We start from the raw sequence: 27,715 nt of genomic DNA, 5'->3' as shown, positions 1-27,715 counted from the left end.
CTGAGTATTGGGGTTTATAGGACAGTGAGACTCTGTGTTACTGAGTATTGGGGTTTACAGGACAGTGAGACTCTGTGTTACTGAGTATTGGTGTTTACTGGAAAGTGAGACTCTGTGTTACTGAGTATTGGTGTTTATAGGACAGTGAGACTCTGTGTTACTGAGTATTGGTGTTTCTAGGACAATGAGACTCTGTGTTACTGAGTATTGGGGTTTGCAGGACAGTGAGACTCTGTGTTACTGAGTATTGGTGTTTATAGGACAGTGAGACTCTGTGTTACTGTGTATTGGTGTTTATAGGACAGTGAGACTCTGTGTTACTGAGTATTGGTGTTTCCAGGACAGTGAGACTCTGTGTTACTGCGTACTGGGGTTTATATACATTGAGAGTCTGTGTTACTGAGTATTGGTGTTTGCAGGACAGTGAGACTCTGTGTTACTGAGTATTGGTGTTTATAGGACAGTGAGACTCTGTGTTACTTAGTATTGGGGTTTACAGGAGAGTGAGACTCTGTGTTACTGAGTATTGGTGTTTACAGGACAGTGAGACTCTGTGTTACTGAGTATTGGGGTTCATAGGACAGTGAGACTCTGTGTTACTGAGTATTGGGGTTTACAGGACAGTGAGACTCTGTGTGACTGAGTATTGGTGTTTATCGGACAGTGAGACTCTGCGTTACTGAGTATTGGTGTTTATAGGACAGTGAGACTCTGTGTTACTGAGTATTGGTGTTTATAGGACAGTGAGACTCTGTGTTACTGAGTATTGGTGTTTATTGGACAGTGAGACTCTGTGTTACTGAGTATTGGTGTTTACAGGACAGTGAGACTCTGTGTTACTGAGTATTGGTGTTTATAGGACAGTGAGACTCTGTGTTACTGAGTATTGGTGTTTATTGGACAGTGAGACTCTGTGTTACTGAGTATTGGTGTTTACAGGACAGTGAGACTCTGTGTTACTGAGTATTGGTGTTTATAGGACAGTGAGACTCTGTGTTACTGAGTATTGGTGTTTACAGGACAGTGAGACTCTGTGTTACTGAGTATTGGTGTTTACAGGACAGTGAGACTCTGTTACTGAGTATTGGTGTTTACAGGACAGTGAGACTCTGTGTTATTGAGTATTGGTGTTTATAGGACAGTGAGACTCTGTGTTACTGAGTATTGGGGTTTACCGGGCAGTGAGACTCTGTGTTACTGAGTATTGGGGTTTATAGGACAGTGAGACTCTGTGTTACTGAGTATTGGGGTTTACCGGACAGTGAGACTCTGTGTTACTGAGTATTGGGGTTTATAGGACAGTGAGACTCTGTGTTACTGAGTATTGGGGTTTACAGGACAGTGAGACTCTGTGTTACTGAGTATTGGGGTTTATAGGACAGTGAGACTCTGTGTTACTGAGTATTGGGGTTTATAGGACAGTGAGACTCTGTGTTACTGAGTATTGGGGTTTACAGGACAGTGAGACTCTGTGTTACTGAGTATTGGGGTTTATAGGACAGTGAGACTCTGTGTTACTGAGTATTGGGGTTTACAGGACAGTGAGACTCTGTGTTACTGAGTATTGGTGTTTATAGGACAGTGAGACTCTGTGTTACTGAGTATTGGTGTTTATAGGACAGTGAGACTCTGTGTTACTGAGTATTGGGGTTTATAGGACAGTGAGACTCTGTGTTACTGAGTATTGGGGTTTACCGGACAGTGAGACTCTGTGTTACTGAGTATTGGGGTTTATAGGACAGTGAGACTCTGTGTTACTGAGTATTGGGGTTTATAGGACAGTGAGACTCTGTGTTACTGAGTATTGGTGTTTATAGGAAAGTGAGACTCTGTGTTACTGAGTATTGGTGTTTATAGGACACTGAGACTCTGTGTTACTGAGTATTGGTGTTTACAGGACAGTGAGACTCTGTGTTACTGAGTATTGGTGTTTATTGGACAGTGAGACTCTGTGTTACTGAGTATTGGTGTTTATAGGACAGTGAGACTCTGTGTTACTGAGTATTGGGGTTTACCGGACAGTGAGACTCTGTGTTACTGAGTATTGGGGTTAATAGGACAGTGAGACTCTGTGTTACTGAGTATTGGGGTTTACAGGACAGTGAGACTCTGTGTTACTGAGTATTGGTGTTTCCAGCACAGTGAGACTCTGTGTTACTGAGTATTGGTGTTTATAGGACAGTGAGACTCTGTGTTACTGAGTATTGGGGTTTACAGGACAGTGAGACTCTGTCTTACTGAGTATTGGTGTTTCCAGGACTGTGAGACTCTGTGTTACTGAGTATTGGTGTTTATAGGACAGTGAGACTCTGTGTTACTGAGTATTGCGGTTTACAGGACAGTGAGACTCTGTGTTACTGAGTATTGGTGTTTATAGGACAGTGAGACTCTGTGTTACTGAGTATTGGTGTTTATAGGACAGTGAGACTCTGTGTTACTGAGTATTGGGGTTTATAGGACAGTGAGACTCTGTGTTACTGAGTATTGGTGTTTATAGGACAGTGAGACTCTGTGTTACTGAGTATTGGGGTTTACAGGACAGTGAGACTCTGTGTTACTGAGTATTGGTGTTTACAGGACAGTGAGACTCTGTGTTACTGAGTATTGGTGTTTCCAGGACAGTGAGACTCTGTGTTACTGAGTATTGGTGTTTACAGGACAGTGAGACTCTGTGTTACTGAGTATTGGTGTTTACAGGACAGTGAGACTCTGTGTTACTGAGTATTGGTGTTTATAGGACAGTGAGACTCTGTGTTACTGAGTATTGGGGTTTACAGGACAGTGAGACTCTGTGTTACTGAGTATTGGTGTTTATAGGACAGTGAGACTCTGTGTTACTGAGTATTGGTGTTTATAGGACAGTGAGACTCTGTGTTACTGAGTATTGGGGTTTATAGGACAGTGAGACTCTGTGTTACTGAGTATTGGTGTTTATAGGACAGTGAGACTCTGTGTTACTGAGTATTGGGGTTTACAGGACAGTGAGACTCTGTGTTACTGAGTATTGGTGTTTACAGGACAGTGAGACTCTGTGTTACTGAGTATTGGTGTTTCCAGGACAGTGAGACTCTGTGTTACTGAGTATTGGTGTTTACAGGACAGTGAGACTCTGTGTTACTGAGTATTGGTGTTTATAGGACAGTGAGACTCTGTGTTACTGAGTATTGGTGTTTATGGGACAGTGAGACTCTGTGTTATTGAGTATTGGTGTTTATAGGACAGTAAGACTCTGTTACTGAGTATTGGTGTTTACAGGACAGTGAGACTCTGTGTTACTGAGTATTGGTGTTTATAGGACAGTAAGACTCTGTTACTGAGTATTGGTGTTTACAGGACAGTGAGACTCTGTGTTACTGAGTATTGGTGTTTATGGGACAGTGAGACTCTGTTACTGAGTATTGGTGTTTATAGGACAGTGAGACTCTGTGTTATTGAGTATTGGTGTTTATAGGACAGGAAGACTCTGTTACTGAGTATTGGTGTTTATCGGACAGTGAGACTCTGTGTAACTGAGCATTGGGGTTTATAGGACAGTGAGACTCTGTGTTACTGAGTATTGGGGTTTACAGGACAGTGAGACTCTGTGTTACTGAGTATTGGTGTTTACTGGAAAGTGAGACTCTGTGTTACTGAGTATTGGTGTTTGTAGGACAGTGAGACTCTGTGTTACTGAGTATTGGTGTTTACTGGAAAGTGAGACTCTGTGTTACTGAGTATTGGTGTTTATAGGACAGTGAGACTCTGTGTTACTGAGTATTGGTGTTTCTAGGACAGTGAGACTCTGTGTTACTGAGTATTGGGGTTTGCAGGACAGTGAGACTCTGTGTTACTGAGTATTGGTGTTTATAGGACAGTGAGACTCTGTGTTACTGAGTATTGGTGTTTATAGGACAGTGAGACTCTGTGTTACTGAGTATTGGTGTTTATAGGACAGTGAGACTCTGTGTTACTGAGTATTGGGGTTTATAGGACAGTGAGACTCTGTGTTACTGAGTATTGGTGTTTACAGGACAGTGTGACTCTGTGTTACTGAGTATTGGTGTTTATAGGACAGTGAGACTCTGTGTTACTGAGTATTGGTGTTTATCGGACAGTGAGACTCTGTGTTACTGAGTATTGGTGTTTGTAGGACAGTGAGACTCTGTGTTACTGAGTATTGGTGTTTATAGGACAGTGAGACTCTGTGTTACTGAGTATTGGGGTTTATAGGACAGTGAGACTCTGTGTTACTGAGTATTGGGGTTTACAGGACAGTGAGACTCTGTGTTACTGAGTATTGGTGTTTACTGGAAAGTGAGACTCTGTGTTACTGAGTATTGTTGTTTATAGGACAGTGAGACTCTGTGTTACTGAGTATTGGTGTTTCTCGGACAGTGAGACTCTGTGTTACTGAGTATTGGGGTTTGCAGGACAGTGAGACTCTGTGTTACTGAGTATTGGTGTTTATAGGACAGTGAGACTCTGTGTTACTGTGTATTGGTGTTTATAGGACAGTGAGACTCTGTGTTACTGAGTATTGGTGTTTCCAGGACAGTGAGACTCTGTGTTACTGCGTACTGGGGTTTATATGCAGTGAGAGTCTGTGTTACTGAGTATTGGTGTTTGCAGGACAGTGAGACTCTGTGTTACTGAGTATTGGTGTTTATGGGACAGTGAGACTCTGTGTTATTGAGTATTGGTGTTTATAGGACAGTAAGACTCTGTTACTGAGTATTGGTGTTTACAGGACAGTGAGACTCTGTGTTACTGAGTATTGGGGTTTATAGGACAGTGAGACTCTGTGTTACTGAGTATTGGGGTTTATAGGACAGTGAGACTCTGTGTTACTGAGTATTGGTGTTTATAGGACAGTGAGACTCTGTGTTACTGAGTATTGGTGTTTACAGGACAGTGAGACTCTGTGTTATTGAGTATTGGTGTTTATAGGACAGTGAGACTCTGTGTTACTGAGTATTGGGGTTTACCGGACAGTGAGACTCTGTGTTACTGAGTATTGGGGTTTATAGGACAGTGAGACTCTGTGTTACTGAGTATTGGGGTTTATAGGACAGTGAGACTCTGTGTTACTGAGTATTGGTGTTTATAGGACAGTGAGACTCTGTGTTACTGAGTATTGGTGTTTATAGGACAGTGAGACTCTGTGTTACTGAGTATTGGGGTTTATAGGACAGTGAGACTCCGTGTTACTGAGTATTGGTGTTTATAGGACAGTGTGACTCTGTGTTACTGAGTATTGGTGTTTACAGGACAGTGAGACTCTGTGTTATTGAGTATTGGTGTTTACAGGACAGTGAGACTCTGTGTTACTGAGTATTGGTGTTTATAGGACAGTGAGACTCTGTGTTACTGAGTATTGGGGTTTATAGGACAGTGAGACTCTGTGTTATTGAGTATTGGTGTTTATAGGACAGTGAGACTCTGTGTTACTGAGTATTGGTGTTTACAGGACAGTGAGACTCTGTGTTATTGAGTATTGGTGTTTATAGGACAGTAAGACTCTGTTACTGAGTATTGGTGTTTACAGGTCAGTGAGACTCTGTGTTACTGAGCATTGGTGTTTACAGGACAGTGAGACTCTGTGTTACTGAGTATTGGTGTTTATAGGACAGTGAGACTCTGTGTTACTGAGTATTGGGGTTTACAGGACAGTGAGACTCTGTGTTACTGAGTATTGGTGTTTATAGGACAGTGAGACTCTGTGTTACTGAGTATTGGTGTTTATAGGACAGTGAGACTCTGTGTTACTGAGTATTGGGGTTCATAGGACAGTGAGACTCTGTGTTACTGAGTATTGGTGTTTACAGGACAGTGAGACTCTGAGTTACTGAGTATTGGTGTTTATAGGACAGTGAGACTCTGTGTTACTGAGTATTGGTGTTTATAGGACAGTGAGACTCTGTGTTACTGAGTATTGGTGTTTACAGGACAGTGAGACTCTGTGTTACTGAGTATTGGTGTTTACAGGACAGTGAGACTCTGTTACTGAGTATTGGTGTTTACAGGACAGTGAGACTCTGTGTTACTGAGTATTGGTGTTTATAGGACAGTGAGACTCTGTGTTACTGAGTGTTGGGGTTTACAGGACAGTGAGACTCTGTGTTACTGAGTATTGGTGTTTATAGGACAGTGAGACTCTGTGTTACTGAGTATTGGTGTTTATAGGACAGTGAGACTCTGTGTTACTGAGTATTGGTGTTTATAGGACAGTGAGACTCTGTGTTACTGAGTATTGGTGTTTATAGGACAGTGAGACTCTGTGTTACTGAGTATTGGGGTTTATAGGACAGTGAGACTCTGTGTTACTGAGTATTGGTGTTTATCGGACAGTGAGACTCTGTGTTTCTGAGTATTGGGGTTTATAGGACAGTGAGACTCTGTGTTACTGAGTATTGGTGTTTATCGGACACTGAGACTCTGTGTTTCTGAGTATTGGTGTTTATAGGACAGTGAGACTCTGTGTTACTGAGTATTGGTGTTTATAGGACAGTGAGACTCTGTGTTACTGAGTATTGGTGTTTGTAGGACAGTGAGACTCTGTGTTACTGAGTATTGGTGTTTATAGGACAGTGAGACTCTGTGTAACTGAGTATTGGGGTTTATAGGACAGTGAGACTCTGTGTTACTGAGTATTGGGGTTTACAGGACAGTGAGACTCTGTGTTACTGAGTATTGGTGTTTACTGGAAAGTGAGACTCTGTGTTACTGAGTATTGGTGTTTATAGGACAGTGAGACTCTGTGTTACTGAGTATTGGTGTTTCTAGGACAGTGAGACTCTGTGTTACTGAGTTTTGGGGTTTGCAGGACAGTGAGACTCTGTGTTACTGAGTATTGGTGTTTATAGGACAGTGAGACTCTGTGTTACTGTGTATTGGTGTTTATAGGACAGTGAGACTCTGTGTTACTGAGTATTGGTGTTTCCAGGACAGTGAGACTCTGTGTTACTGCGTACTGGGGTTTATATACAGTGAGAGTCTGTGTTACTGAGTATTGGTGTTTGCAGGACAGTGAGACTCTGTGTTACTGAGTATTGGTGTTTATAGGACAGTGAGACTCTGTGTTACTGAGTATTGGGGTTTACAGGACAGTGAGACTCTGTGTTACTGAGTATTGGTGTTTATAGGACAGTGAGACTCTGTGTTACTGAGTATTGGTGTTTATAGGACAGTGAGACTCTGTGTTACTGAGTATTGGTGTTTATAGGACAGTGAGACTCTGTGTTACTGAGTATTGGTGTTTATAGGACAGTGAGACTCTGTGTTACTGAGTATTGGGGTTTATAGGACAGTGAGACTCTGTGTTACTGAGTATTGGTGTTTACAGGACAGTGTGACTCTGTGTTACTGAGTATTGGTGTTTATAGGACAGTGAGACTCTGTGTTACTGAGTATTGGTGTTTATCGGACAGTGAGACTCTGTGTTACTGAGTATTGGTGTTTATAGGACAGTGAGACTCTGTGTTACTGAGTATTGGTGTTTACAGGACAGTGAGACTCTGTTACTGAGTATTGGGGTTTACAGGACAGTGAGACTCTGTGTTACTGAGTATTGGTGTTTACTGGAAAGTGAGACTCTGTGTTACTGAGTATTGGTGTTTATAGGACAGTGAGACTCTGTGTTACTGAGTATTGGTGTTTCTAGGACAGTGAGACTCTGTGTTACTGAGTATTGGGGTTTGCAGGACAGTGAGACTCTGTGTTACTGAGTATTGGTGTTTATAGGACAGTGAGACTCTGTGTTACTGTGTATTGGTGTTTATAGGACAGTGAGACTCTGTGTTTCTGAGTATTGGTGTTTCCAGGACAGTGAGACTCTGTGTTACTGCGTACTGGGGTTTATATACAGTGAGAGTCTGTGTTACTGAGTATTGGTGTTTGCAGGACAGTGAGACTCTGTGTTACTGAGTATTGGTGTTTATAGGACAGTGAGACTCTGTGTTACTGAGTATTGGGGTTTACAGGACAGTGAGACTCTGTGTTACTGAGTATTGGTGTTTATAGGACAGTGAGACTCTGTGTTACTGAGTATTGGTGTTTATAGGACAGTAAGACTCTGTTACTGAGTATTGGTGTTTACAGGTCAGTGAGACTCTGTGTTACTGAGTATTGGTGTTTACAGGACAGTGAGACTCTGTGTTACTGAGTATTGGTGTTTATAGGACAGTGAGACTCTGTGTTACTGAGTATTGGGGTTTACAGGACAGTGAGACTCTGTGTTACTGAGTATTGGTGTTTGTAGGACAGTGAGACTCTGTGTTACTGAGTATTGGTGTTTATAGGACAGTGAGACTCTGTGTTACTGAGTATTGGTGTTTACAGGACAGTGAGACTCTGTGTTACTGAGTATTGGTGTTTATAGGACAGTGAGACTCTGTGTTACTGAGTATTGGTGTTTATGGGACAGTGAGACTCTGTGTTATTGAGTATTGGTGTTTATAGGACAGTAAGACTCTGTTACTGAGTATTGGTGTTTACAGGACAGTGAGACTCTGTGTTACTGAGTATTGGTGTTTATAGGACAGTAAGACTCTGTTACTGAGTATTGGTGTTTACAGGACAGTGAGACTCTGTGTTACTGAGTATTGGTGTTTATAGGACAGTGAGACTCTGTGTTACTGAGTATTGGTGTTTATGGGACAGTGAGACTCTGTTACTGAGTATTGGTGTTTATAGGACAGTGAGACTCTGTGTTATTGAGTATTGGTGTTTATAGGACAGTAAGACTCTGTTACTGAGTATTGGTGTTTACAGGACAGTGAGACTCTGTGTTACTGAGTATTGGTGTTTATAGGACAGTGAGACTCTGTGTTACTGAGTATTGGTGTTTATGGGACAGTGAGACTCTGTGTTATTGAGTATTGGTGTTTATAGGACAGTAAGACTCTGTTACTGAGTATTGGTGTTTACAGGACAGTGAGACTCTGTGTTACTGAGTATTGGTGTTTATAGGACAGTAAGACTCTGTTACTGAGTATTGGTGTTTACAGGACAGTGAGACTCTGTGTTACTGAGTATTGGTGTTTATAGGACAGTGAGACTCTGTGTTACTGAGTATTGGTGTTTATGGGACAGTGAGACTCTGTTACTGAGTATTGGTGTTTATAGGACAGTGAGACTCTGTGTTATTGAGTATTGGTGTTTATAGGACAGTAAGACTCTGTTACTGAGTATTGGTGTTTACAGGACAGTGAGACTCTGTGTTACTGAGTATTGGTGTTTATCGGACAGTGAGACTCTGTGTTACTGAGTATTGGTGTTTATAGGACAGTGAGACTCTGTGTTATTGAGTATTGGTGTTTATAGGACAGTAAGACTCTGTTACTGAGTATTGGTGTTTACAGGACAGTGAGACTCTGTGTTACTGAGTATTGGGGTTCATAGGACAGTGAGACTCTGTGTTACTGAGTATTGGTGTTTATAGGACAGTGAGACTCTGTGTTACTGAGTATTGGTGTTTATGGGACAGTGAGACTCTGTGTTATTGAGTATTGGTGTTTATAGGACAGTAAGACTCTGTTACTGAGTATTGGTGTTTACAGGACAGTGAGACTCTGTGTTACTGAGTATTGGTGTTTACAGGACAGTGAGACTCTGTGTTACTGAGTATTGGGGTTCATAGGACAGTGAGACTCTGTGTTACTGAGTATTGGTGTTTACAGGACAGTGAGACTCTGTGTTACTGAGTATTGGTGTTTATAGGACAGTGAGACTCTGTGTTACTGAGTATTGGTGTTTATTGGACAGTGAGACTCTGTGTTACTGAGTATTGGTGTTTACAGGACAGTGAGACTCTGTGTTACTGAGTATTGGTGTTTATAGGACAGTGAGACTCTGTGTTACTGAGTATTGGTGTTTATTGGACAGTGAGACTCTGTGTTACTGAGTATTGGTGTTTACAGGACAGTGAGACTCTGTGTTACTGAGTATTGGTGTTTATAGGACAGTGAGACTCTGTGTTACTGAGTATTGGTGTTTACAGGACAGTGAGACTCTGTGTTACTGAGTATTGGTGTTTACAGGACAGTGAGACTCTGTGTTACTGAGTATTGGTGTTTACAGGACAGTGAGACTCTGTGTTATTGAGTATTGGTGTTTATAGGACAGTGAGACTCTATGTTACTGAGTATTGGGGTTTACCGGACAGTGAGACTCTGTGTTACTGAGTGTTGGGGTTTATAGGACAGTGAGACTCTGTGTTACTGAGTATTGGGGTTTACCGGACAGTGAGACTCTGTGTTACTGAGTATTGGGGTTTATAGGACAGTGAGACTCTGTGTTACTGAGTATTGGGGTTTACAGGACAGTGAGACTCTGTGTTACTGAGTATTGGTGTTTGCAGGACAGTGAGACTCTGTGTTACTGAGTATTGGGGTTTATAGGACAGTGAGACTCTGTGTTACTGAGTATTGGGGTTTACAGGACAGTGAGACTCTGTGTTACTGAGTATTGGTGTTTATAGGACAGTGAGACTCTGTGTTACTGAGTATTGGTGTTTATAGGACAGTGAGACTCTGTGTTACTGAGTATTGGGGTTTACCGGACAGTGAGACTCTGTGTTACTGAGTATTGGGGTTTATAGGACAGTGAGACTCTGTGTTACTGAGTATTGGTGTTTATAGGACAGTGAGACTCTGTGTTACTGAGTATTGGGGTTTACAGGACAGTGAGACTCTGTGTTACTGAGTATTGGTGTTTATAGGACAGTGAGACTCTGTGTTACTGAGTATTGGTGTTTATAGGACAGTAAGACTCTGTTACTGAGTATTGGTGTTTACAGGTCAGTGAGACTCTGTGTTACTGAGTATTGGTGTTTACAGGACAGTGAGACTCTGTGTTACTGAGTATTGGTGTTTATAGGACAGTGAGACTCTGTGTTACTGAGTATTGGGGTTTACAGGACAGTGAGACTCTGTGTTACTGAGTATTGGTGTTTGTAGGACAGTGAGACTCTGTGTTACTGAGTATTGGTGTTTATAGGACAGTGAGACTCTGTGTTACTGAGTATTGGTGTTTACAGGACAGTGAGACTCTGTGTTACTGAGTATTGGTGTTTATAGGACAGTGAGACTCTGTGTTACTGAGTATTGGTGTTTATAGGACAGTGAGACTCTGTGTTACTGAGTATTGGTGTTTATAGGACAGTAAGACTCTGTTACTGAGTATTGGTGTTTACAGGACAGTGAGACTCTGTGTTACTGAGTATTGGTGTTTATCGGACAGTGAGACTCTGTGTTACTGTGTATTGGTGTTTATAGGACAGTGAGACTCTGTGTTATTGAGTATTGGTGTTTATAGGACAGTAAGACTCTGTTACTGAGTATTGGTGTTTACAGGACAGTGAGACTCTGTGTTACTGAGTATTGGGGTTCATAGGACAGTGAGACTCTGTGTTACTGAGTATTGGTGTTTATAGGACAGTGAGACTCTGTGTTACTGAGTATTGGTGTTTATGGGACAGTGAGACTCTGTGTTATTGAGTATTGGTGTTTATAGGACAGTAAGACTCTGTTACTGAGTATTGGTGTTTACAGGACAGTGAGACTCTGTGTTACTGAGTATTGGTGTTTACAGGACAGTGAGACTCTGTGTTACTGAGTATTGGGGTTCATAGGACAGTGAGACTCTGTGTTACTGAGTATTGGTGTTTACAGGACAGTGAGACTCTGTGTTACTGAGTATTGGTGTTTATAGGACAGTGAGACTCTGTGTTACTGAGTATTGGTGTTTATTGGACAGTGAGACTCTGTGTTACTGAGTATTGGTGTTTACAGGACAGTGAGACTCTGTGTTACTGAGTATTGGTGTTTATAGGACAGTGAGACTCTGTGTTACTGAGTATTGGTGTTTACAGGACAGTGAGACTCTGTGTTATTGAGTATTGGTGTTTATAGGACAGTGAGACTCTATGTTACTGAGTATTGGGGTTTACCGGACAGTGAGACTCTGTGTTACTGAGTATTGGGGTTTATAGGACAGTGAGACTCTGTGTTACTGAGTATTGGGGTTTACCGGACAGTGAGACTCTGTGTTACTGAGTATTGGGGTTTATAGGACAGTGAGACTCTGTGTTACTGAGTATTGGGGTTTACAGGACAGTGAGACTCTGTGTTACTGAGTATTGGGGTTTATAGGACAGTGAGACTCTGTGTTACTGAGTATTGGGGTTTATAGGACAGTGAGACTCTGTGTTACTGAGTATTGGGGTTTATAGGACAGTGAGACTCTGTGTTACTGAGTATTGGGGTTTACAGGACAGTGAGACTCTGTGTTACTGAGTATTGGTGTTTATAGGACAGTGAGACTCTGTGTTACTGAGTATTGGTGTTTATAGGACAGTGAGACTCTGTGTTACTGAGTATTGGGGTTTACCGGACAGTGAGACTCTGTGTTACTGAGTATTGGGGTTTATAGGACAGTGAGACTCTGTGTTACTGAGTATTGGGGTTTATAGGACAGTGAGACTCTGTGTTACTGAGTATTGGTGTTTATAGGAAAGTGAGACTCTGTGTTACTGAGTATTGGTGTTTATAGGACACTGAGACTCTGTGTTACTGAGTATTGGTGTTTACAGGACAGTGAGACTCTGTGTTACTGAGTATTGGTGTTTATTGGACAGTGAGACTCTGTGTTACTGAGTATTGGTGTTTATAGGACAGTGAGACTCTGTGTTACTGAGTATTGGGGTTTACCGGACAGTGAGACTCTGTGTTACTGAGTATTGGGGTTTATAGGACAGTGAGACTCTGTGTTACTGAGTATTGGGGTTTACCGGACAGTGAGACTCTGTGTTACTGAGTATTGGGGTTTATAGGACAGTGAGACTCTGTGTTACTGAGTATTGGGGTTTATAGGACAGTGAGACTCTGTGTTACTGAGTATTGGTGTTTATAGGACAGTGAGACTCTGTGTTACTGAGTATTGGTGTTTACAGGACAGTGAGACTCTGTGTTATTGAGTATTGGTGTTTATAGGACAGTGAGACTCTGTGTTACTGAGTATTGGGGTTTACCGGACAGTGAGACTCTGTGTTACTGAGTATTGGTGTTTATAGGACAGTGAGACTCTGTGTTACTGAGTATTGGTGTTTATAGGACAGTGAGACTCTGTGTTACTGAGTATTGGTGTTTATAGGACAGTGAGACTCTGTGTTACTGAGTATTGGTGTTTATAGGACAGTGAGACTCTGTGTTACTGAGTATTGGTGTTTATAGGACAGTGAGATTCTGTGTTACTGAGTATTGGGGTTTACAGGACAGTGAGACTCTGTGTTACTGAGTATTGGTGTTTATAGGACAGGGAGACTCTGTGTTACTGAGTATTGGGGTTTATAGGACAGTGAGACTCTGTGTTACTGAGTATTGGTGTTTATCGGACAGTGAGACTCTGTGTTTCTGAGTATTGGGGTTTATAGGACAGTGAGACTCTGTGTTACTGAGTATTGGTGTTTATCGGACACTGAGACTCTGTGTTTCTGAGTATTGGTGTTTATAGGACAGTGAGACTCTGTGTTACTGAGTATTGGTGTTTATAGGACAGTGAGACTCTGTGTTACTGAGTATTGGTGTTTGTAGGACAGTGAGACTCTGTGTTACTGAGTATTGGTGTTTATAGGACAGTGAGACTCTGTGTAACTGAGTATTGGGGTTTATAGGACAGTGAGACTCTGTGTTACTGAGTATTGGGGTTTACAGGACAGTGAGACTCTGTGTTACTGAGTATTGGTGTTTACTGGAAAGTGAGACTCTGTGTTACTGAGTATTGGTGTTTATAGGACAGTGAGACTCTGTGTTACTGAGTATTGGTGTTTATAGGACAGTAAGACTCTGTTACTGAGTATTGGTGTTTACAGGTCAGTGAGACTCTGTGTTACTGAGTATTGGTGTTTACAGGACAGTGAGACTCTGTGTTACTGAGTATTGGTGTTTATAGGACAGTGAGACTCTGTGTTACTGAGTATTGGGGTTTACAGGACAGTGAGACTCTGTGTTACTGAGTATTGGTGTTTATAGGACAGTGAGACTCTGTGTAACTGAGTATTGGTGTTTATAGGACAGTGAGACTCTGTGTTACTGAGTATTGGTGTTTACAGGACAGTGAGACTCTGTGTTACTGAGTATTGGGGTTCATAGGACAGTGAGACTCTGTGTTACTGAGTATTGGTGTTTATAGGACAGTGAGACTCTGTGTTACTGAGTATTGGGGTTCATAGGACAGTGAGACTCTGTGTTACTGAGTATTGGTGTTTACAGGACAGTGAGACTCTGTGTTACTGAGTATTGGTGTTTATAGGACAGTGAGACTCTGTGTTACTGAGTATTGGGGTTCATAGGACAGTGAGACTCTGTGTTACTGAGTATTGGTGTTTACAGGACAGTGAGACTCTGAGTTACTGAGTATTGGTGTTTACAGGACAGTGAGACTCTGTGTTACTGAGTATTGGTGTTTACAGGACAGTGAGACTCTGTTACTGAGGATTGGTGTTTACAGGACAGTGAGACTCTGTGTTACTGAGTATTGGTGTTTATAGGACAGTGAGACTCTGTGTAACTGAGTATTGGAGTTTATAGGACAGTGAGACTCTGTGTTACTGAGTGTTGGGGTTTACAGGACAGTGAGACTCTGTGTTACTGAGTATTGGTGTTTATAGGACAGTGAGACTCTGTGTTACTGAGTATTGGTGTTTGTAGGACAGTGAGACTCTGTGTTACTGAGTATTGGGATTTGCAGGACAGTGAGACTCTGTGTTACTGAGTATTGGTGTTTATAGGACAGTGAGACTCTGTGTTACTGAGTATTGGTGTTTATCGGACAGTGAGACTCTGTGTTACTGAGTATTGGTGTTTACAGGACAGTGAGACTCTGTGTTACTGAGTATTGGTGTTTATCGGACAGTGAGACTCTGTGTTACTGAGTATTGGTGTTTATAGGACAGTGAGACTCTGTGTTACTGAGTATTGGTGTTTACAGGACACTGAGACTCTGTGTTACTGAGTATTGGTGTTTATAGGACAGTGAGACTCTGTGTTACTGAGTATTGGTGTTTACAGGACAGTGAGACTCTGTGTTACTGAGTATTGGTGTTTATAGGACAGTGAGACTCTGTGTTACTGAGTATTGGTGTTTATAGGACAGTGAGACTCTGTGTTACTGAGTATTGGTGTTTATAGGACAGTGAGACTCTGTGTTACTGAGTATTGGTGTTTATAGGACAGTGAGACTCTGTGTTACTGAGTATTGGTGTTTATAGGACAGTGAGACTCTGTGTTACTGAGTATTGGTGTTTATAGGACAGTGAGACTCTGTGTTACTGAGTATTGGTGTTTACAGGACAGTGAGACTCTGTGTTACTGAGTATTGGTGTTTATCGGACAGTGAGACTCTGTGTTACTGAGTATTGGTGTTTATCGGACAGTGAGACTCTGTGTTTCTGAGTATTGGGGTTTATAGGACAGTGAGACTCTGTGTTACTGAGTATTGGGGTTTATAGGACAGTGAGACTCTGTGTTACTGAGTATTGGTGTTTATCGGACAGTGAGACTCTGTGTTTCTGAGTATTGGGGTTTATAGGACAGTGAGACTCTGTGTTACTGAGTATTGGTGTTTATAGGACAGTGAGACTCTGTGTTACTGAGTATTGGTGTTTGTAGGACAGTGAGACTCTGTGTTACTGAGTATTGGTGTTTATAGGACAGTGAGACTCTGTGTTACTGAGTATTGGTGTTTATAGGACAGTGAGACTCTGTGTAACTGAGTATTGGTGTTTATAGGACAGTGAGACTCTGTGTTACTGAGTATTGGTGTTTATAGGACAGTGAGACTCTGTGTAACTGAGTATTGGTGTTTATAGGACAGTGAGACTCTGTGTTACTGAGTATTGGGGTTTACAGGACAGTGAGACTCTGTGTTACTGAGTATTGGGATTTGCAGGACAGTGAGACTCTGTGTTACTGAGTATTGGTGTTTATAGGACAGTGAGACTCTGTGTTACTGAGTATTGGTGTTTACAGGACAGTGAGACTCTGTGTTACTGAGTATTGGTGTTTACAGGACAGTGAGACTCTGTGTTACTGAGTATTGGTGTTTTTAGGACAGTGAGACTCTGTGTTACTGAGTATTGGTGTTTATAGGACAGTGAGACTCTGTGTTACTGAGTATTGGTGTTTATAGGACAGTGAGACTCTGTGTTACTGAGTATTGGTGTTTATAGGACAGTGAGACTCTGTGTTACTGAGTATTGGTGTTTACAGGACAGTGAGGCTCTGTGTTACTGAGTATTGGTGTTTATAGGACAGTGAGACTCTGTGTTACTGAGTATTGTGGTTTGCAGGACAGTGAGACTCTGTGTTACTGAGTATTGGTGTTTATAGGACAGTGAGATCTGTGTTACTGAGTATTGGTGTTTGCAGGACAGTGAGACTCTGTGTTACTGAGTATTGTGGTTTACAGGACATTGAGACTCTATGTTACTGAGTATTGTGGTTTACAGGACAGTGAGACTCTGTGTTACTGAGTATTGGGTTTTACAGGACAGTGAGACTCTGTGTTACTGAGTATTGGGGTTTACAGGACAGTGAGACTCTGTTACTGAGTATTGGAGTTTCAAGGACAGTGAGACTCTGTGTTACTGAGTATTGGTGGTTTTCGGACAGTGAGATTCTGTGTTACTGATTATTGGGGTTTACAGGACAGTGAGACTCTGTTACTGAGTATTGGGTTTTGCAGGACAGTGAGACTCTGTGTTACTGAGTATTGGGGTTTACAGGACAGTGAGACTCTGTTACTGAGTATTGGGGTTTCAAGGACACTGAGACTCTGCGTTACTGAGTATTGGGTTTTACAGGACAGTGAGTCTCTGTTACTGAGTATTGGGGTTTCAAGGACAGTGTGACTCTGTGTTACTGAGTATTGGGGTTTACAGGACAGTGAGACTCTGTGTTACTGAGTATTGGGGTTTCTCGGACAGTGAGACTCTGTGTTACTGAGTATTAGGTTTTATAGGACAGTGAGACTCTGTGTTACTGAGTATAGGTGTTTAGAGGACAGTGAGACTCTGTGTTACTGAGTATTGGGGTTTATAGGACAGTGAGACTCTGTGTTACTGAGTGTTGGTGTTTATAGGACAGTGAGACTCTGTTACTGAGTATTCGTGTTTATAGGACAGTGAGACTCTGTGTTACTGAGTATTGGTGTTTATTGGACAGTGAGACTCTGTGTTACTGAGTATTGGTGTTTATAGGACAGTGAGACTCTGTGTTACTGAGTATTGGTGTTTATAGGACAGTGAGACTCTGTGTTACTGAGTATTGGTGTTTACAGGACAGTGAGACTCTGTGTTACTGAGTATTGGTGTTTATAGGACAGTAAGACTCTGTTACTGAGTATTGGTGTTTACAGGTCAGTGAGACTCTGTGTTACTGAGTATTGGTGTTTACAGGACAGTGAGACTCTGTGTTACTGAGTATTGGTGTTTATAGGACAGTGAGACTCTGTGTTACTGAGTATTGGGGTTTACAGGACAGTGAGACTCTGTGTTACTGAGTATTGGTGTTTATAGGACAGTGAGACTCTGTGTAACTGAGTATTGGTGTTTATAGGACAGTGAGACTCTGTGTTACTGAGTATTGGTGTTTACAGGACAGTGAGACTCTGTGTTACTGAGTATTGGGGTTCATAGGACAGTGAGACTCTGTGTTACTGAGTATTGGTGTTTATAGGACAGTGAGACTCTGTGTTACTGAGTATTGGGGTTCATAGGACAGTGAGACTCTGTGTTACTGAGTATTGGTGTTTACAGGACAGTGAGACTCTGTGTTACTGAGTATTGGTGTTTATAGGACAGTGAGACTCTGTGTTACTGAGTATTGGGGTTCATAGGACAGTGAGACTCTGTGTTACTGAGTATTGGTGTTTACAGGACAGTGAGACTCTGAGTTACTGAGTATTGGTGTTTACAGGACAGTGAGACTCTGTGTTACTGAGTATTGGTGTTTACAGGACAGTGAGACTCTGTTACTGAGGATTGGTGTTTACAGGACAGTGAGACTCTGTGTTACTGAGTATTGGTGTTTATAGGACAGTGAGACTCTGTGTAACTGAGTATTGGAGTTTATAGGACAGTGAGACTCTGTGTTACTGAGTGTTGGGGTTTACAGGACAGTGAGACTCTGTGTTACTGAGTATTGGTGTTTATAGGACAGTGAGACTCTGTGTTACTGAGTATTGGTGTTTGTAGGACAGTGAGACTCTGTGTTACTGAGTATTGGGATTTGCAGGACAGTGAGACTCTGTGTTACTGAGTATTGGTGTTTATAGGACAGTGAGACTCTGTGTTACTGAGTATTGGTGTTTATCGGACAGTGAGACTCTGTGTTACTGAGTATTGGTGTTTACAGGACAGTGAGACTCTGTGTTACTGAGTATTGGTGTTTATCGGACAGTGAGACTCTGTGTTACTGAGTATTGGTGTTTATAGGACAGTGAGACTCTGTGTTACTGAGTATTGGTGTTTACAGGACACTGAGACTCTGTGTTACTGAGTATTGGTGTTTATAGGACAGTGAGACTCTGTGTTACTGAGTATTGGTGTTTACAGGACAGTGAGACTCTGTGTTACTGAGTATTGGTGTTTATAGGACAGTGAGACTCTGTGTTACTGAGTATTGGTGTTTATAGGACAGTGAGACTCTGTGTTACTGAGTATTGGTGTTTATAGGACAGTGAGACTCTGTGTTACTGAGTATTGGTGTTTATAGGACAGTGAGACTCTGTGTTACTGAGTATTGGTGTTTATAGGACAGTGAGACTCTGTGTTACTGAGTATTGGTGTTTATAGGACAGTGAGACTCTGTGTTACTGAGTATTGGTGTTTACAGGACAGTGAGACTCTGTGTTACTGAGTATTGGTGTTTATCGGACAGTGAGACTCTGTGTTACTGAGTATTGGTGTTTATCGGACAGTGAGACTCTGTGTTTCTGAGTATTGGGGTTTATAGGACAGTGAGACTCTGTGTTACTGAGTATTGGGGTTTATAGGACAGTGAGACTCTGTGTTACTGAGTATTGGTGTTTATCGGACAGTGAGACTCTGTGTTTCTGAGTATTGGGGTTTATAGGACAGTGAGACTCTGTGTTACTGAGTATTGGTGTTTATAGGACAGTGAGACTCTGTGTTACTGAGTATTGGTGTTTGTAGGACAGTGAGACTCTGTGTTACTGAGTATTGGTGTTTATAGGACAGTGAGACTCTGTGTTACTGAGTATTGGTGTTTATAGGACAGTGAGACTCTGTGTAACTGAGTATTGGTGTTTATAGGACAGTGAGACTCTGTGTTACTGAGTATTGGTGTTTATAGGACAGTGAGACTCTGTGTAACTGAGTATTGGTGTTTATAGGACAGTGAGACTCTGTGTTACTGAGTATTGGGGTTTACAGGACAGTGAGACTCTGTGTTACTGAGTATTGGGATTTGCAGGACAGTGAGACTCTGTGTTACTGAGTATTGGTGTTTATAGGACAGTGAGACTCTGTGTTACTGAGTATTGGTGTTTACAGGACAGTGAGACTCTGTGTTACTGAGTATTGGTGTTTACAGGACAGTGAGACTCTGTGTTACTGAGTATTGGTGTTTATAGGACAGTGAGACTCTGTGTTACTGAGTATTGGTGTTTATAGGACAGTGAGACTCTGTGTTACTGAGTATTGGTGTTTATAGGACAGTGAGACTCTGTGTTACTGAGTATTGGTGTTTATAGGACAGTGAGACTCTGTGTTACTGAGTATTGGTGTTTACAGGACAGTGAGGCTCTGTGTTACTGAGTATTGGTGTTTATAGGACAGTGAGACTCTGTGTTACTGAGTATTGTGGTTTGCAGGACAGTGAGACTCTGTGTTACTGAGTATTGGTGTTTATAGGACAGTGAGATCTGTGTTACTGAGTATTGGTGTTTGCAGGACAGTGAGACTCTGTGTTACTGAGTATTGTGGTTTACAGGACATTGAGACTCTATGTTACTGAGTATTGTGGTTTACAGGACAGTGAGACTCTGTGTTACTGAGTATTGGGTTTTACAGGACAGTGAGACTCTGTGTTACTGAGTATTGGGGTTTACAGGACAGTGAGACTCTGTTACAAAAACAAGAAATGCTGGATTCACTCAGCAGGTCTGGCAGCATCTGTGGAAAGAGAAGCAGAGTTAACGTTTCGGGTCAGTGACCCTTCTTCGGAACTGACAAATATTAGAAAAGTCACAGATTATAAACAAGTGAGGTGGGGGTTGGGCAAGAGATAACAAAGGAGAAGGTGCAGATTGGACCAGGCCACATAGCTGACCAAAAGGTCATGGAGCAAAGGCAAACAATATGTTAATGGTGTGTTGAAAGACAAAGCATTAGTACAGATTAGGTGTGAATATACTGAATATTGAACATCAGCAAGTGCAAACCTGAAGAAAAACAACCTGAAAAAAACAGTGGGTGAGCAAACTGAACAAACTAAGATGAACTGAAATAAATACAAAAAAAGATTGTAAAAAATGTAAAAAGGAATGCCAAAAAAAAAAAAAAAAGGGAAGAAAAAATAACTAAAAATGAAAGTAAAGTGGGGGGCTGTCATGCTCTGAAATTATTGAACTCAATGTTCAGACCGGCAGGCTGTAATGTGCCTAATCGGTAGATGAGATGCTGTTCCTCGAGCTTGCGTTGATGTTCACTGGAACACTGCAGCAATCCCAGGACAGAGATGTGAGCATGAGAGCAGGGGGGAGTGTTGAAATGGCAAGCAACCGGAAGCTCAGGGTCCTGCTTGCGGACTGAGCGGGAGACTCTGTTACTGAGTATTGGAGTTTCAAGGACAGTGAGACTCTGTGTTACTGAGTATTGGTTGTTTTCGGACAGTGAGATTCTGTGTTACTGATTATTGGGGTTTACAGGACAGTGAGACTCTGTTACTGAGTATTGGGTTTTGCAGGACAGTGAGACTCTGTGTTACTGAGTATTGGGGTTTACAGGACAGTGAGACTCTGTTACTGAGTATTGGGGTTTCAAGGACACTGAGACTCTGCGTTACTGAGTATTGGGTTTTACAGGACAGTGAGTCTCTGTTACTGAGTATTGGGGTTTCAAGGACAGTGTGACTCTGTGTTACTGAGTATTGGGGTTTACAGGACAGTGAGACTCTGTGTTACTGAGTATTGGGGTTTCTCGGACAGTGAGACTCTGTGTTACTGAGTATTAGGTTTTATAGGACAGTGAGACTCTGTGTTACTGAGTATAGGTGTTTAGAGGACAGTGAGACTCTGTGTTACTGAGTATTGGGGTTTATAGGACAGTGAGACTCTGTGTTACTGAGTGTTGGTGTTTGCAGGACAGTGAGACACTGTGGTACTGAGTATTGGTGTTTATAGGACAGTGAGACTCTGTTACTGAGTATTCGTGTTTATAGGACAGTGAGACTCTGTGTTACTGAGTATTGGTGTTTATTGGACAGTGAGACTCTGTGTTACTGAGTATTGGTGTTTATAGGACAGTGAGACTCTGTGTTACTGAGTATTGGTGTTTAGAGGACAGTGAGACTCTGTGTTACTGAGTATTGGTGTTTACCGGACAGTGAGACTCTGTGTTACTGAGTATTGGTGTTCATAGGACAGTGAGACTCTGTGTTACTGAGTATTGGTGTTTATAGGACAGTGAGACTCTGTGTTACTGAGTATTGGGGTTTATAGGACAGTGAGACTCTGTGTTACTGAGTATTGGTGTTTATAGGACAGTGAGACTCTGTGTTACTGAGTATTGGTGTTTATAGGACAGTGAGACTCTGTGTTACTGAGTATTGGTGTTTATAGGACAGTGAGACTCTGTGTTACTGAGTATTGGTGTTTATAGGACAGTGAGACTCTGTGTTACTGAGTATTGGTGTTTACAGGACAGTGAGACTCTGTGTTACTGAGTATTGGTGTTTGTAGGACAGTGGGACTCTGTGTTACTGAGTATTGGTGTTTACAGGACAGTGAGACTCTGTGTTACTGAGTATTGGGGTTGAAAGGACAGTGAGACTCTGTGTTACTGAGTATTGGTGTTTACAGGACAGTGAGACTCTGTGTTACTGAGTATTGGTGTTTATAGGACAGTGAGACTCTGTGTTACTGAGTATTGGTGTTTATAGGACAGTGAGACTCTGTGTTACTGAGTATTGGTGTTTATAGGACAGTGAGACTCTGTGTTACTGAGTATTGGTGTTTATAGGACAGTGAGACTCTGTGTTATTGAGTATTGGTGTTTATAGGACAGTAAGACTCTGTTACTGAGTATTGGTGTTTACAGGACAGTGAGACTCTGTGTTACTGAGTATTGGTGTTTACAGGACAGTGAGACTCTGTATTACTGAGTATTGGGGTTCATAGGACAGTGAGACTCTGTGTTACTGAGTATTGGTGTTTATAGGACAGTGAGACTCTGTGTTACTGAGTATTGGTGTTTATAGGACAGTGAGACTCTGTGTTACTGAGTATTGGTGTTTATAGGACAGTGAGACTCTGTGTTACTGAGTATTGGTGTTTATAGGACAGTGAGACTCTGTGTTATTGAGTATTGGTGTTTATAGGACAGTGAGACTCTGTGTTACTGAGTATTGGTGTTTACAGGACAGTGAGACTCTGTGTTACTGAGTATTGGGGTTCATAGGACAGTGAGACTCTGTGTTACTGAGTATTGGTGTTTATAGGACAGTGAGACTCTGTGTTATTGAGTATTGGTGTTTATAGGACAGTGAGACTCTGTGTTACTGAGTATTGGTGTTTACAGGACAGTGAGACTCTGTGTTACTGAGTATTGGTGTTCATAGGACAGTGAGACTCTGTGTTACTGAGTATTGGTGTTTACAGGACAGTGAGACTCTGTGTTACTGAGTATTGGTGTTTATAGGACAGTGAGACTCTGTGTTACTGAGTATTGGTGTTTATAGGACAGTGAGACTCTGTGTTACTGAGTATTGGTGTTTACAGGACAGTGAGATTCTGTGTTACTGAGTATTGGTGTTTATAGGACAGTGAGACTGTGTTACTGAGTATTCGTGTTTATAGGACAGTGAGACTCTGTGTTACTGAGTATTGGTGTTTATAGGACAGAGAGACTCTGTGTTACTGAATATTGGTGTTTACAGGACAGTGAGATTCTGTGTTACTGAGTATTGGTGTTTATAGGACAGTGAGACTCTGTGTTACTGAGTATTGGGGTTTATAGGACAGTGAGACTCTGTGTTACTGAGTATTGGTGTTTATCGGACAGTGAGACTCTGTGTTACTGAATATTGGTGTTTACAGGACAGTGAGACTCTGTGTTACTGAGTATTGGGGTTTATAGGACAGTGAGACTCTGTGTTACTGAGTATTGGGGTTTACCGGACAGTGAGACTCTGTGTTACTGAGTATTGGTGTTTACAGGACAGTGAGACTCTGTGTTACTGAGTATTGGGGTTTACAGGACAGTGAGACTCTGTGTTACTGAGTATTGGTGTTTACAGGACAGTGAGACTCTGTGTTACTGAGTATTGGTGTTTATAGGACAGTGAGACTCTGTGTTACTGAGTATTGGTGTTTACAGTACAGTGAGACTCTGTGTTACTGAGTATTGGTGTTTACAGGACAGTGAGACTCTGTGTAACTGAGTATTGGGGTTTATAGGACAGTGAGACTCTGTGTTACTGAGTATTGGTGTTTACAGGACAGTGAGACTCTGTGTTACTGAGTATTGGGGTTTATAGGACAGTGAGACTCTGTGTTACTGAGTATTGGTGTTTGCAGGACAGTGAGACACTGTGGTACTGAGTATTGGGGTTTATAGGACAGTGAGACTCTGTGTTACTGAGTATTCGTGTTTATAGGACAGTGAGACTCTGTGTTACTGAGTATTGGTGTTTATTGGACAGTGAGACTCTGTGTTACTGAGTATTGGTGTTTATAGGACAGTGAGACTCTGTGTTACTGAGTATTGGTGTTTATAGGACAGTGAGACTCTGTGTTACTGAGTATTGGTGTTTACAGGACAGTGAGACTCTGTAATACTGAGTATTGGTGTTTATAGGACAGTGAGACTCTGTGTTACTGAGTATTGGTGTTTATAGGACAGTGAGACTCTGTGTTACTGAGTATTGGGGTTTATAGGACAGTGAGACTCTGTGTTACTGAGTATTGGGGTTTATAGGACAGTGAGACTCTGTGTTACTGAGTATTGGGGTTTACCGGACAGTGAGATTCTGTGTTACTGAGTATTGGTGTTTACAGGACAGTGAGACTCTGTGTTACTGAGTATTGGGGTTTACCGGACAGTGAGATTCTGTGTTACTGAGTATTGGGGTTTATAGGACAGTGAGACTCTGTGTTACTGAGTATTGGGGTTTACCGGACAGTGAGATTCTGTGTTACTGAGTATTGGGGTTTACCGGACAGTGAGATTCTGTGTTACTGAGTATTGGGGTTTATAGGACAGTGAGACTCTGTGTTACTGTGTATTGGTGTTTACAGGACAGTGAGACTCTGTGTTACTGAGTATTGGGGTTTATAGGACAGTGAGACTCTGTGTTACTGAGTATTGGGGTTTACAGGACAGTGAGATTCTGTGTTACTGAGTATTGGGGTTTATAGGACAGTGAGACTCTGTGTTACTGAGTATTGGTGTTTACAGGACAGTGAGACTCTGTGTTACTGAGTATTGGTGTTTATAGGACAGTGAGACTCTGTTACTGAGTATTGGGGTTTACCGGACAGTGAGACTCTGTGTTACTGAGTATTGGTGTTTACAGGACAGTGAGACTCTGTGTTATTGAGTATTGGTGTTTATAGGACAGTAAGACTCTGTTACTGAGTATTGGTGTTTACAGGACAGTGAGACTCTGTGTTACTGAGTATTGGGGTTTATAGGACAGTGAGACTCTGTGTTACTGAGTATAGGTGTTTATAGGACAGTGAGACTCTGTGTTACTGAGTATTGGTGTTTATAGGACAGTGAGACTCTGTTACTGAGTATTGGGGTTTACCGGACAGTGAGACTCTGTGTTACTGAGTATTGGTGTTTACAGGACAGTGAGACTCTGTGTTATTGAGTATTGGTGTTTATAGGACAGTGAGACTCTGTTACTGAGTATTGGGGTTTACCGGACAGTGAGACTCTGTGTTACTGAGTATTGGTGTTTACAGGACAGTGAGACTCTGTGTTATTGAGTATTGGTGTTTATAGGACAGTAAGACTCTGTTACTGAGTATTGGTGTTTACAGGACAGTGAGACTCTGTGTTACTGAGTATTGGGGTTTATAGGACAGTGAGACTCTGTGTTACTGAGTATAGGTGTTTATAGGACAGTGAGACTCTGTGTTACTGAGTATTGGTGTTTATAGGACAGTGAGACTCTGTTACTGAGTATTGGGGTTTACCGGACAGTGAGACTCTGTGTTACTGAGTATTGGTGTTTACAGGACAGTGAGACTCTGTGTTACTGAGTATTGGTGTTTATAGGACAGTGAGACTCTGTTACTGAGTATTGGGGTTTACCGGACAGTGAGACTCTGTGTTACTGAGTATTGGTGTTTATAGGACAGTGAGACTCTGTGTTACTGAGTATAGGTGTTTATAGGACAGTGAGACTCTGTGTTACTGAGTATTGGGGTTTATAGGACAGTGAGACTCTGTGTTACTGAGTATAGGTGTTTATAGGACAGTGAGACTCTGTGTTACTGAGTATTGGGGTTTACAGGACAGTGAGACTCTGTGTTACTGAGTATTGGTGTTTATAGGACAGTGAGACTCTGTGTTACTGAGTATTGGGGTTTACAGGACAGTGAGATTCTGTGTTACTGAGTATTGGGGTTTACAGGACAGTGAGATTCTGTGTTACTGAGTATTCGTGTTTATAGGACAGTGAGACTCTGTGTTACTGAGTATTGGTGTTCACAGGACAGTGAGACTCTGTGTTACTGAGTATTGGGGTTTATAGGACAGTGAGACTCTGTGTTACTGAGTATTGGGGTTTATAGGACAGTGAGACTCTGTGTTACTGAGTATTGGGGTTTACAGGACAGTGAGACTCTGTGTTACTGAGTATTGGTGTTTATAGGACAGTGAGACTCTGTGTTACTGAGTATTGGTGTTTATAGGACAGTGAGACTCTGTGTTACTGAGTATTGGGGTTTACAGGACAGTGAGATTCTGTGTTACTGAGTATTCGTGTTTATAGGACAGTGAGACTCTGTGTTACTGAGTATTGGTGTTCACAGGACAGTGAGAGTCTGTGTTACTGAGTATTGGTGTTTATAGGACAGTGAGACTCTGTGTTACTGAGTATTGGTGTTTACAGGACAGTGAGACTCTGTTACTGAGTATTGGTGTTTATAGGACAGTGAGACTCTGTGTTACTGAGTATTGGTGTTTATAGGACAGTGAGACTCTGTGTTACTGAGTATTGGTGTTTATAGGACAGTGAGACTCTGTGTTCCTGAGTATTGGTGTTTATAGGACAGTGAGACTCTGTGTTACTGAGTATTGGTGTTTATAGGACAGTGAGACTCTGTGTTACTGAGTATTGGTGTTTATAGGACAGTGAGACTCTGTGTTACTGAGTATTGGTGTTTATAGGACAGTGAGACTCTGTGTTCCTGAGTATTGGTGTTTACAGGACAGTGAGACTCTGTGTTACTGAGTATTGGTGTTTATAGGACAGTGTGACTCTGTGTTACTGAGTATTGGTGTTTATAGGACAGTGAGACTCTGTGTTCCTGAGTATTGGTGTTTACAGGACAGTGAGACTCTGTGTTACTGAGTATTGGTGTTTATAGGACAGTGAGACTCTGTGTTACTGAGTATTGGTGTTTATAGGACAGTGAGACTCTGTGTTACTGAGTATTGGTGTTTATAGGACAGTGAGACTCTGTGTTACTGAGTATTGGTGTTTATCGGACAGTGAGACTCTGTGTTATTGAGTATTGGTGTTGATAGGACAGTAAGACTCTGTTACTGAGTATTGGTGTTTACAGGACAGTGAAACTCTGTGTTACTGAGTATTGGTGTTTACAGGACAGTGAGACTCTGTTACTGAGTATTGGGGTTTACCGGACAGTGAGACACTGTGGTACTGAGTATTGGGGTTTATAGGACAGTGAGACTCTGTGTTACTGAGTATTCGTGTTTATAGGACAGTGAGACTCTGTGTTACTGAGTATTGGGGTTTATAGGACAGTGAGACACTGTGGTACTGAGTATTGGGGTTTATAGGACAGTGAGACTCTGTGTTACTGAGTATTCGTGTTTATAGGACAGTGAGACTCTGTGTTACTGAGTATTGGTGTTTATAGGACAGTGAGACTCTGTGTTACTGAGTATATGTGTTTATAGGACAGTGAGACTCTGTGTTCCTGAGTATTGGTGTTTATAGGACAGTGAGACTCTGTGTTACTGAGTATTGGTGTTTATAGGACAGTGAGACTCTGTGTTACTGAGTATTGGTGTTTATAGGACAGTGAGACTCTGTGTTACTGAGTATTGGTGTTTATAGGACACTGAGACTCTGTGTTCCTGAGTATTGGTGTTTACAGGACAGTGAGACTCTGTGTTACTGAGTATTAGTGTTTACAGGACAGTGAGACTCTGTGTTACTGAGTATTGGTGTTTACAGGACAGTGAGACTCTGTGTTACTGAGTATTGGGGTTTATAGGACAGTGAGACTCTGTGTTACT

General features: G+C 41.8%; 1 protein-coding gene across 5 annotated transcripts in view; it reads left to right on the top strand.

The window, feature by feature from the left end:
* Positions 1-27,715, top strand: part of LOC137383806 (homeodomain-interacting protein kinase 1-like) — a 420,703-nt gene that overhangs the window by 194,564 nt on the left and 198,424 nt on the right. The window lies entirely within an intron of this gene.

The sequence above is a fragment of the Heterodontus francisci genome, chromosome 25 (genome assembly GCF_036365525.1).
Source record: "Heterodontus francisci isolate sHetFra1 chromosome 25, sHetFra1.hap1, whole genome shotgun sequence".
Lineage (NCBI taxonomy): Eukaryota > Metazoa > Chordata > Chondrichthyes > Heterodontiformes > Heterodontidae > Heterodontus > Heterodontus francisci.
Note: the sequence above shows the minus strand (reverse complement) of the source record. Positions and strands in the feature narration are given on the sequence as shown.